The 12,240-nt window shown below is 39.0% G+C and overlaps 1 long non-coding RNA gene across 1 annotated transcript; it reads right to left on the bottom strand.

The window, feature by feature from the left end:
- Nucleotides 1-1,117: 1,117 nt before the first annotated feature.
- LOC104951264 (uncharacterized) lies at nt 1,118-11,518 on the bottom strand. Its single transcript, XR_799002.1, has 3 exons — nt 11,507-11,518; nt 8,016-8,021; nt 1,118-1,218 (listed from the first exon to the last, which is right to left on the bottom strand). It is a non-coding gene; the product is annotated as an uncharacterized lncRNA (long non-coding RNA).
- Nucleotides 11,519-12,240: the final 722 nt, after the last annotated feature.

The raw sequence follows: 12,240 nt of genomic DNA, 5'->3' as shown, positions 1-12,240 counted from the left end.
TATTTTGGTTTCTTTCATAATACAAGATTACATTCATTATTTTAGGCCTTTTTGAGAAATAATGAAATAGTGCTTATTTCAGCTAAAGCAGTTTCCTGTGTCATTGGTCTTGTGTCAGAATACATTGACTTGAATCAAAGCTCGATGGCTTGTTCTTAAAATATATTTTGCAATACACATTTTCACTAAACCATAAATATGACCCTTTTTATTCCGCAAATTATGCATTATTTACATTTATTTTATCCTATGTAAGTCTTTGCCTGTGTATTCTGATACTGAGAAACATCCCTGACCTTGAATGGTGACCTCAATATATTCATCATGCAACATAAACAATTGAATTCTGTACATAAAATCAGAAACGATTGCATTGTTCTGAAAAGAAGCTAAACGTTGTCAGTATAATTGATTGTAATAATGCGATTGTTTAAACCAGGGAACACTGTGTTCAGCGTTTCCCCCCCACACGGGCTCACACCATTATGTTCATAATTCAATTAAAAGCTATCTGGGATAACACAAAAAAGCCATTGAGATCATCCCCATTGTGGGCTGTGTGGTCCATAATTAACGTCCCTATCTCCTGCCTCGCCTGTTCAAAGAGAGTTAAGGGCAAAAGAAGGCCATGGGAACTCCATACAAATGCAAATCTCAGTCACCTGTTTAATGCAAATCACCGCAGGGGTCAACTTGAATCGGGTTTGATTGAAACTTCCTCATACAAGATAGGCCATTTTATGATTTTACTTGCTTTAATCTTCCCTGTTAAAAAAAAAAAAGAAGCTTTAATGTCACAGAGAAAAACCCAGACAGTCAAAGGCTCCAAATCCTGTAACGGTGTGGTTAATGTCAAGTCTTGTGATGTGGAGCAACCCTTGCATGTGAGACCTTTTCATTTGTTTGCAAACATTTTGGGATTATTTTGATACATGGATGAGTCAAGTCAATTTTACTTATCACATATCACACGTTTAACTTAAAGGAGACCTATTGTGCAAAATCCACTTTGTCATGTCTTTTATACATACATATGTGTAAAGAGACTGTGAAAGCTTCACTCACTTTTTGTCCTGATCCATTTATATAAAGACCTGTCTGAAAATGAGCTGATCAGATTTTGACCACTTTATGATGTCATAACAATTGTTTGGCTTGTGTAACCATTAGCCAATAACCAACTAAGGTAACACCTGGCCACCTTATCACCTGGATCTCCTCCTAAAGCATCATTGTGTTCTTTTTAACCAAATATCTCTCAGAGAGGCGTGGGGAGTGGCTCCTTATTATCATCTAAAGTAAAAGACAGGGAATCAGCACTTTTGAAACAGGGCTGAAACAGGGGTTTATGGGATGCTACAATGGGTGATCTGTTTGGTGTTTGGAGCAAAACACTTCAGAGACATGTTTTGTATATATCTGAGATCTATAATATATTGATGAAAAACAGTATAATAGGGGACCTTTAAGGGGCTTTATTACATGGCTTAGTTGAATACTCAATTCTGATTGGTCAAATCAGAACAGGTGACACGTTGTTAATCCAGTATAGACAGACCGCTGTCGAGGACTTATTGACCGTTGTTAAGGACGCTCACATTTGCATTAAGAAGTCCGGTCGATTTAACTGTATTAAGTTTTGAACTGGGACAAGAAAACAGCGGTGAAGTAACGGGATAGAAACCCTCCTTTTTACGGGACGGTCCAGACATAGACATAAAACGGCAAAACATATTCAGTTGCCAGTTACTTTGGCCTTAGGGCAGGGATATCTAGATACTTTCCAAGGTTTGACATAATGAATTGTGCTACTTTTAAAGCAAGCAACGATGTTTTCAAATCTGTAATCAAAAAGGTCCGCAAACACGCTATCGAAGCAGTCCCTGCCGTTGCTACGTAGTTCAAACATTAACAACGGACTATTTTTCTTAGCGGATGCATGTCATTGTAAATTAATAATAGCCTACTATTTTTTTAAATCAATAAAAACATTTTCGAAATCAATAAAAGCATTTCAATTAATATTGGGACTCATGTCGTTACTTTGTTGAGAATGTGGCCTTGTAATAAGCGGGATAATGTGCAGTGACTTGGTCATTATGGGGAAAAGAACACCCTTCATGCTGATCAAGTTCCCTCCGCTTCACGTCGGGCTCCTGACAAGCCTGTCGGGTGTTCTTTCCCCATAATGACCGCTTCGCTGCACATTATCCCTTACTTACAACCTGTACAGTATTACAAAACCAAATGTCCTTAAACTCTCTCTTTGGATAGAACTCCCCCTGAAAAACTAGAACAGTGTTAGTACTCTAAAGAAGAGCAACTGAGGCGGGATTCTTCTTCCTGGACATGCAATAGTTAGTAGTGGTTTGTACAAAGAGAGAGAGAACTGTGCCTGTGGGACACAAACACAGCACAACAAAGCAATTGTACTACCTGAAATATTAAAAATACAAAAATTAAACGCAAGTCAAGCAGGGGAATAATCCTCAAACATAATTTATTCCCTATACACAGTTAGTTGGTCTCATTTATAAACCATTGTCTTCTTCTCCATGCCAATGGGGTCTTTTTGATAGCCATTTGTAAAGAGGTACTGCTACTTCCGCAACCTCAAATTTAGATAAGCTGTAGAAGATGGATGGATTTTTAAAGAGTCAAAGAAAAAGTGTTTTAAGTGAAATGAACAGGATGATGTCTTTTCACTTTTGTACCTTTGTCCGTGTCACTTTTTTACACTTTTACAATCTCGCCATCGTTCGTTGACTTATCTGTCCCTGATGCTGTCTTATGCTCCATATAAACATGGCCGAGTTTGTCCTCTTGTTACTGATGGTTTTCTGTACAAACTGTGGTTCAGCTCCATTTTGTCCATGCCAGGCGAGTCTCAGCAGATAGAGGCCCAGATTGGTGGATGACTCACCATCACTTTATCCCCCATTCTCGTCCCATCGCCTTCATTCTTTTGACGTAATGGAGCTAATGTTCAGCCCTGTGGACAGCTAACAGGGAGGCCTGGGCCTTATGCAAACTTTATGATGGCAGAGACCAACGTCTGTTCTGCTCGCTGTTGAAATGATGTGTCGATTGGCGTTGCACTTCTTCTAACCCTGATTTCTGCTGAATTATTGACGATCAACAGAGTCAGGGTTTGCTTTTAGTGCTCCCCTGTGAGGCGTTTCAGGGCTTAGCACTGCATCTGCACTCATAATATCATCACGACCCAGACGGCACAGAGCAGACTCTCAAAGCAGCCAAACTTCTATGTTTCCAAGTAATGGTCTTGTAAGTGAGTGAATAGATGCGCCGTGTGTGTCTGAGGGCTGCATGTGTCTCTATTTAAATGTTGTATGGTTGACATTTGAATTTATTTTTCTTTGTTACGATTTGTTGCCATTTTACATTTTTGCCATGTGTATTTGCCATGTGTGTATGCCATGGTGTATTTCATCTCCAGCGTTTTAGAGCATTGAACAAAGAAATATATTTTTTCAGCTGATTCATAAATAAATTACCTTTTTTTTTCTTTCAGCAGCGTCAATTTCCATAAAGATTGCATTTTGAAGCAATGCCCAGATCAGAACTATCTTTAGAGCAGGGTTCTTCAACTACTGTATTACTGTGTTGGTCATATTTCTCAGAAAGCAAGGCTCAGGTGCCAGACATTTCCCCGAGCTATGAATCTTGGGGTGTTGATCGAACCACTCAACCTTTCTCTGGCCTTATGAACATACCCCTTCTTGTTTTTGTTTTTTGTGCTAAATTGCATTTATTCTGTAACGCACACAGCAGAAGTGTGTGCCTCTGAAGTGTGTATGATTTTGTTTTATTGAGTTATTTTCATACATTAACTTTTTATAGACCCTTCCACTACTTGTACTGTGTGTTTGCCTTTTTATGTGTTTTGTGTTTTGCTCGTAAACATAGTTTTTATGCGACAAATCATTTGCCATCTCAGTTATTCATAATAAAGTAAACTGAAGCCCAACTGAATTATTAATTAACTAGGCTATGTTTAATAGGACTAAACATTGCGTCACTTTTACTTGAGATGTTTAGTAAATTCTCTCTAAATGTAGTCTACATACAGTATTTGTCTGACTTTACATTCTTAAATGGAGACCTCTCACCAGAAATGTAATTGGTCTAATATCAGTGCAGTATGATGTTTTAAAAAAAAAAAATTGTATTCCTTTAACAGTTTAAATCTCTGTTTTAAATGTGTCGACCGTTGTGTCCTTCAGAGTGTGAGCAAATTTCTACTTCTACTTATCAGGGATTGAAGCAGATCAGCTGTGTGGGCGTACATTCAGTGTTCTTCCATCCAGCAAAGTGGTACACAGTTTGCTAAGTTCACCTAAGTGTGTTTTCTTGCTTTACTGCCAACAATTTTTACTTTTTAATAATGACACTGATAAAGTAAAATCCATGGAAAAAATTGTATTTATGCTTTTCTATATTTTTACTGAACATCTTCTTCAAATGGGAACACGTCTCTTTTACAAGCTGTCCTGTTTTTGTTGAGCATGAACAACTGCAAAGATCCATTAAGTGCATGAATATTAGATAAATACACTCTATTACACTTGTTTTCTTGCATGACAGTGAGGGAGGTCTGCACTTGTGTTTGTGTATATGTGGGTATGTGTGTGTTCCTAAGTACAGAGTCATTTTCTCCATAGCTCACCCTCATAAGATATTTACATGGACATCTATTATGGATTGTGATCTGATTGAAGCTGAGTGTTCCCATCATGCCCCCTCGGTGAACTCATCAAACAAGAACCAGTTTTGTTTTAGATACAGCCTTAGTTTAGTCTCCAAAGTAAACCAAATGATGATGGTGTTTATCACTCTTGATAAACTTCTAATGTCTTTTTTTGCATGTTGTTCTGTGTTTTGCATATTTTCTCTCCTGGTAATTATGTGGAAACATCTGTAAAACTTGGCAAAGTAACAATCTGGAAACAACTGTTGTATCCTTTCTTTTATGGTGAGGAATGTGCAGTCACTCTCTTGTGTGCGCTTTAAGTCAGCACAAACAATGCCTTCGGCGCTCCACCACAACAAGTCATATGGAGTGTGCTGCTTGTGTTGCCGTATTCCCTCCCTCAAATGTAACTGCTAAATCTAAATCCAACTTGGATTCACAGAATACCCACATCTCCAGGCAAGAGGCATATTTCTGGCTTCATGTAAACACATCGGCTGCTCTAAGAAGCCCTAAATCCGTAATCCTCCACACTTTGGGCCAGATCCACCTCTCTCTCGGTCTCTGTTCACCTCACTCTCTTTTCAAATGTCTCTCTTTAATTTCTCTTCCTGTCTCTCGCTGTCAAATTCACTTTCTGTCACCACGTCCTCACGAACATGGTCAAAAAGGCACACAAACCCACGCTTTGACCGCTCAGTGGTGGTCCCTCGGATGCTTTATTCATTTCACCAGCTGCCCTCAAGTCACCCACTGTCCCCCACCCCACCTTCTACCCGCCTCGTTTTTCCTTATCTCTCTCTCTCTCTCTTTCTCTCTCTCTCTCTCTCTCTCTCTCTCTCTCTCTCTCTAGCCTTTCTTTCTTTTTTTGTCCTGTACCCTTCCTTCTCATCTCTCACACCTCCCTTCTTCCAGTCCGTCACACTATATTCCTACTTTTTCTCCCTCGATACTCAACCCTTGGTGTCTTTCTCCTCCCACTGCTTTTGTAATGTATTCTCCCACCTCTGACCTGTGTCACTCCTCGTACATCGCATCTCTGTCTCATCTCTGTGTCCTCCTCATCCCCCTTCACCATTTTTTCTCTTCTCCTTTCGAGATTTTGCAAATTTGAAATGGTGTTTTGTCTTCAGAAGTCAAATTCAGGTTACAGTGTGCCATCTGGAAGTGAGAACTGCTGATTGAAGTGATATTTAAATGACGTTGAAGCCATTATTGATATTCTGTTTCTCAATTTATCCATCTAAATCATTATTTATGCTGCAAATATTTCAGCAATTTGACTACAATTTAAATAAAGAGTATTCAAGTTAGCACTCTGTTCATGTATATTCATATAAATTAATTTGCATGCAAATAGGTGTTTGTAAGACGTAAACAGATACTGCAAAGGTGGGAGCACTTGCACTTTAAGTGTAAAATGAAATGTATATCATTTCATATAATGCAATTTCACGTGAAAGGTGCTAACAAGAAAACACCTTTGAGTTTATACCTCCGCCAAAAGATGAATATATTCAATGCACATTATAATAATTAATCAAAGTACTGATGCATGTCTCTCTTCCTTTCCTACCTCTATATGGCTGTTTTATCAATCAATGTTAAAATGAAGTACATAGTTGTATACCCAATGTATTTTTAACTCCATCACAGTAACCATGCAGAAAATCTCTGAAATACCTCAGAAGACAATGTTTGAATATCCTTAAAAAAATCCTCTGTATCTGCAAAACTCAATTTGATGAAAATCTGTTCCCTGTACACTTACAATGGAACAAAGTAATACAGCCTACATTGGGAATAGTACTAGACTAGGCAGTGTCACATCTTTTTAAGTTAGGGAGAAGAAAAAAAAAACAATCCGATTCAAGCTCCAGGGAATTAGGCTATTAATAATTGGCCCAATTCTAACAAGTTCAAGAGGTCACTTAACATTTCTCTCTTTCACCTCTATTTACTCTTTTTAGTCACTATTTCTGCCTCAGGCCACTCATTTGGTCCCTGTCCTCCCACCTCCCTGCTCCCTCCCTTTGTCCGCTGTCTTTTTCTTCCTCGTGTCCTACCGTCTCCCCTCACTTCAGGGGCAATGAGAGTCAGCTGTCAGCACCACAGCGTCTCCTGAGCTCTGAGCAGACCCGACAGCAGCACTGATCAGATCACTCACTGAACGTCTCTCTCCGGGCATCACTCGCACACAGCTATTTATACTGCCGGTTACACTGTTTTATTTATTCATTAGAATGTTTTTTTTCTGTCTGGTATGTTTTTTTTTAATTCATATGTGTGTGGGCCTGACTCTAACTTCGCTTTTTTTGATGATTTTTATGCAAAAGTCAAATATATATCCAACTAATTTTCTCCATAGTGCCTCCTGGGTACCTTGAGGCGAATCATCATTTAAACATTAGACCTGTCAGCGGTACGAGAGGGGAAAATGTTAATGTATTATTCAGTACTTCTAATTCTGGTCCGTTCCTTTTCTGGCTCTGTCTATACCTGTCTGGATCAGCATTCTCTTTATCTGTTGCCTACTGCTGGTCATAAATAAACTTCGAGGGACTGCGGATGGAAATTAGCTCAAAGCTAAATCTGGCACTGTTACGCTTGACACATTTGAATGTTTTAAGTGTTCATTACTGTGCATTGTCCCTGCTAAATAAACGACTAAATGAAATAGGACTATTTACTTGGAAATAGGGTTGCAAAATTCCGGGAATTTTCAAAGATGGAAACTTTCCACGGGAATTAACGGGAATAAACGGGAATTTATGGGAATAAACAGGGAAATTTTCTAAATTGAAGGTTGGCTCTTCATAGGGAACTTAAACATAGTTTGGGAAAGTATATTTTAGCATAATCTTGACTAAAACAAACAGATGCCATTCAAGTACACTTGAATATCCATGCCATAGCACACTGCTTACTGCATGACTATTGAGACCACACAAAGGTTCGCAACAGGCTCACAAATGTGAGAGTGGATAAACTGGTTGGCATTCGGGCAAACCTAAGTCTCTTTGAGCCTGACACAGAGCCATCCTCAACAAGGCTGGACAGTGACACTGAAGAGGAAGACTCAGAGTTGGATGTTGATGAGGCCCAGGAAGAGCCCATCGACTGAAAGGGTTTAGCAAAAATGCAGAGGATTGCCTGAAGGAAGATTTGCATGTTTAATGGGACTTTTTGGAGGGAGAAGGGCTCTTTTCATTTAACATTTTGAATTGGACTTTGTGGGGATCTTTGGATGGGGTGTGCATTTTTGTTCATTTTTTAATGAGTGGGGTTGGGGTGGATGAGTAACATTTAACTCAACATTCATGTTTTCGTTCTTCAATGAAACAAATAATTGTTCAATAAAATAAAACTTAATAATAAAATAAAATAAAATAAAACTTGTTCTGTTCTACTTTTAAAAAATCTGTTGAAATGTCATGTTTTTTTGTTTAATTTTGCATCGAATATTTCCAAAATTCCCCAGCTTAACTTCCCATGTAAACTTACCGAAAACTTCCCGTAAATTTACCGGAAACTTTCCCCCCCTTTGCAACCCTATTGAGGTATAGCAATTGTTTATCCATTCCAATACTTCATTGTTCACCGTCTGATCGTCATCTTGAAGGCCGGAATGGAGATTGACTTAAAAGAAAACTTCTACAATGGCATTGCTTCATGATGAGCCAATTAGCAGTGTTAATAAAAAGCAAAATTGTCCTCAGGGTATATAGTCATTGGGTTTCGAGACCATATAGACCAAAGAGTTCTGACGCTTTTGCTCTCAGTAGGTCTACAAAGATAACCTCAACACTTCCCATATCGAAATGTTGTCCTGTTGCCTTCATTAGCAGATATCAGTTTATAGAAATAAGGGCTATACTAACCGTCCATGCTGGTGCCCAACAGATCATTATTTTAGATGAGGCCACGGCATCCATCGATGCAGAGACCGACGCCTTGATCCAGAACACCATCAAAGAAGCCTTCGAAGACTGCACCATGCTCACCATCGCCCATCGTATCAACACTGTCATGTACTCAGATCGAATTCTAGTCATGGACAACGGGGAGGTAACAGACAGACACAAAAACACAAAGGTAGGTTAATGTGAAAATAAACCTATACTTACAGTAAGTATTCTGTTCGACAGGTGGCAGAGTTAGATCATCCAGATGTGCTGAAGCAGCGACCAGACTCTCTGTTCTCCGCGCTCCTTGCTGCTGCTAACACTATGAACCACTGAGGCCCTGGGGCTCCACCATACATTTGTGGCTGTCAGTCCGCTCATATTAAAATGTGGACTGGTTGGCTAGGATCATGCAGAGCTGACCAGTATAGACTGCGCTCTACAGAAGCCCTGAGAAGAAAATTAGACTTTTTTTCAGTGGCTCTGGTTTTTTTTTCTCTCCTGTCTTTGTGCCAAAATTATGCATAACAGTAAGGTCACATAACAACCATTTGTTCAGAGTGCAGGTAGCAATTGAAACTCACCTGGCAAAAAACATGATTGTTCTTATTCCTGTGTAACAAATGTTCCTTTCAGCATTTTGTGGCCAAAATATTAGCACTACAACAACAAACACCTGTCCTGATTTTCATCAAGCAATACTTTTCCACTAACGAAACAAAGTGAAGAAACGTTTTCATTTGTTTTTAAGCCAAACTTTGTAAATAGTAATGTATTTATCTCACTTGTCTGCTGAAACACATACCTGTACAATGTTATTTCATAGGAATGTTTACACATTTACCATGAATGTATATTTATTTATTGATTTTGTATGACTTGCTGCCAAAGTTTTATATGTAAAGTGTTGATCTGGGTTACAATGCGCTACATGTGGAAAACCTTTTGAAATAGCATTTGCATTTCATCTTATACAAATAGAAAATAGAGTTTACTATTGTAATTAAAGATCAACAGACTGAAGTAAATGTTGCTGCATGCACTAGGTGGCAATAAATCCTGTACATTTGTAAGGTGTTTGCTTCAATCAATGATCATGTTTTTTTTAATTCCTTGTCAGCTCCCGTAATTTGGATTCAAAATGTACCGTAGCCGACCCGCAAAAACGGGCTACGAAAGCCCTAATCACTTAAGGGAAACACGCTACACTTTCTAAAATGATTCAAATTTTAAAAACACAAATGTGCCCAACATCTTCAACAAATTGATAAATCATGTGCATTAAATCATCCTGCATTAAAGGATGCATTAATGCTGTAAATAATAAAACTGCAATAATCTTAAAATACAACAGAAACCAGGGGAAACTAAAGAGTGATCCACACAGCTGGGACCGGAGCCTTGTTGACATTCAGGGATATAAAGTTGGCCAACCATCACTTGGAACTCACCTCAAATGTACATTTTTGTTGGCTTATTCTAACAATGTGATCCCTGTTTCCTGCATATCTGATGTAAGTTAGCTTGCTAACGTAGCTAACATGGTCATTTCAAAATATACTGACAAAACCCTTACAACAATGAACCAGACTAACTTTGCCTACAGCGACAGTTGGCCAACTTGGTAATCCCCAAAAGTCAACATTGCTTCAGTCCCAGCTGTGTGCTTCACTTTTTAGTGTCCTCTTGTTTCTGTTGTGTTTTGAGCTTCTTGCAGGTTTTTTTTATTTGCATCGTTATATTTATGCAGCGCTTTTAGTAAATGCTCCACATGTTTCGTCAGGTTGGTGAATGTTTTCTAAATGCTTCGCTTCTGTTGTCAAGTTGGTGAAGATGTTTCCTAATTTTCACGTGTTTTTGGCACATTTGTGTTTTTATATTTGCATTGCAGTGGTTTAGGAAGTGCAGTGTGTTTCTCCTCATGTAAGTGTTTGGCTCCGTTGAAACGTGTTTGCATCTGTTGGCCACCGTAGAAGTGTTCAAAGACATTTATAGCTTAGTACGCACAATCAACAGCTATTTTCTACAGACAGTAAACTATCCTCTGGAGTGACACCATCAGGAAATGCGGATTGAAGGGGGGGGGGGTTAATGCTTGATAGTTTTGCGAAGTTGGTGAATTCTTCTTGAGGATCAGCTAAAAAAGTAGAGAATGTTTGTTTAGCATTTCCTTTAGAAGAGAATTTCACACATATAGGTAGCAAATCCAAGCGGTGTCTTAGAAGGAAGAGGGTTTTGTGCTGTGAGATCCTGTTGAGGTGTGACATCCCTTTCATCTGTGCTCATTGTGTTGAGGTGGGGAGGTCTCGTCCCCTGCCTGCTCTTTCAATCCCTCCTTTATCTCCCCACTGTGTGACGGGGATACACCATAGGCCTACATATTAAGATATATCATTTTCACGCGTAAATATATAAAGGGATGCCTTGAATAAAAGCATGTTAAGAGCTAATCTAATAAGCACTTCACACTCAAGCCTGTTTATTGTTGTACAGTATAGATATCCAACATAAGAAGAAGGTGAAAAATAACCAACGTTACATTTTAGTGTGTTGCTCAGATTTAGCTCTTATCACCGGTTTTCTAATTGATTAATGTATGAAGTTCAGGTTAGCTGATGCACACAACAACTTTTAGCTAAAGTACAAGGGTACTTGTTAACAAATACAAAGGGGCTGACGGGAATATTCAACACGAGTCAGGCACCTGGTAAAGATGCCACCTGGTCGCCTCCCTAGGGAGGTGTTCCAGGCACGTCCAGCTGGGAGGAGACCGAGGGGCTGACCCAGGACCAGCTGGAGGGATTATATCTCCACGCTGGCCTGGGAGCGCCTTTGGATCTCAAAATCAGAGCTGGTTGAAGTGGCCATAGGGATTTACTCCAGGTGTAACTAAAATCTTATCAGAGTGTTCTTGACTATATTTCACATCATTAAACCCAATTAGCAAAATAACTAAAGATATTAAATAAATGTAGTGGAGTAAATGTACACTGTTATGAACTGTTGTGGGGCAGAACATTTGAGTATCTCACAATTATATTTAAGTACAGTACTTGAGTAAATGTACTTAATTACTTTACACCACTGTCCCCCGATACCCGGCTCTGGATAAGCGGTTCACGATGGAGGAATGTATGGAACAAATATTGTTAAGTGCCGGATGATTTCACATCCACACTACCATCCTCTATGCAGGTCAAGTTGAAGGCACAAAAATGTCCATAAACATCAGAGAGTAGGTACAATAGTCAAAATAAGAAGAATAGAAAGGAGTGGAATGGAATGCCTTCACTGTCCTTGCACACATTGTGCTACAACATTTGCTCTGCAGCTCTTGAAATGATAAATGAAGCAAATGCAGATAACCATACACCAATGCACACCTGCCACAGTAAATAAAAAGAAAGATATGATAGATTAGACTTGAGAGTTCAGTTGAGTGATGGCTCTTGGGTAAGGGCTCATTTAATTCGTATCATTTTTACCTTTTATGATTTCAGACCTCTGAAAAACACTATTTTTACAGTACCAGGCCGGCATATAATTGATTTAATTGTGACTGGTCAGAATTCCACTGAGTTACATTGCATTGGGAGATTTGAGTTTTAGATATATTGTTAAAGA

The sequence above is a fragment of the Notothenia coriiceps genome, unplaced genomic scaffold (genome assembly GCF_000735185.1).
Source record: "Notothenia coriiceps isolate Sejong01 unplaced genomic scaffold, NC01 NC01_scaffold00018843, whole genome shotgun sequence".
Taxonomy (NCBI): Eukaryota; Metazoa; Chordata; class Actinopteri; order Perciformes; family Nototheniidae; genus Notothenia; species Notothenia coriiceps.
This window is presented reverse-complemented; position numbering and strand designations above follow the sequence as displayed.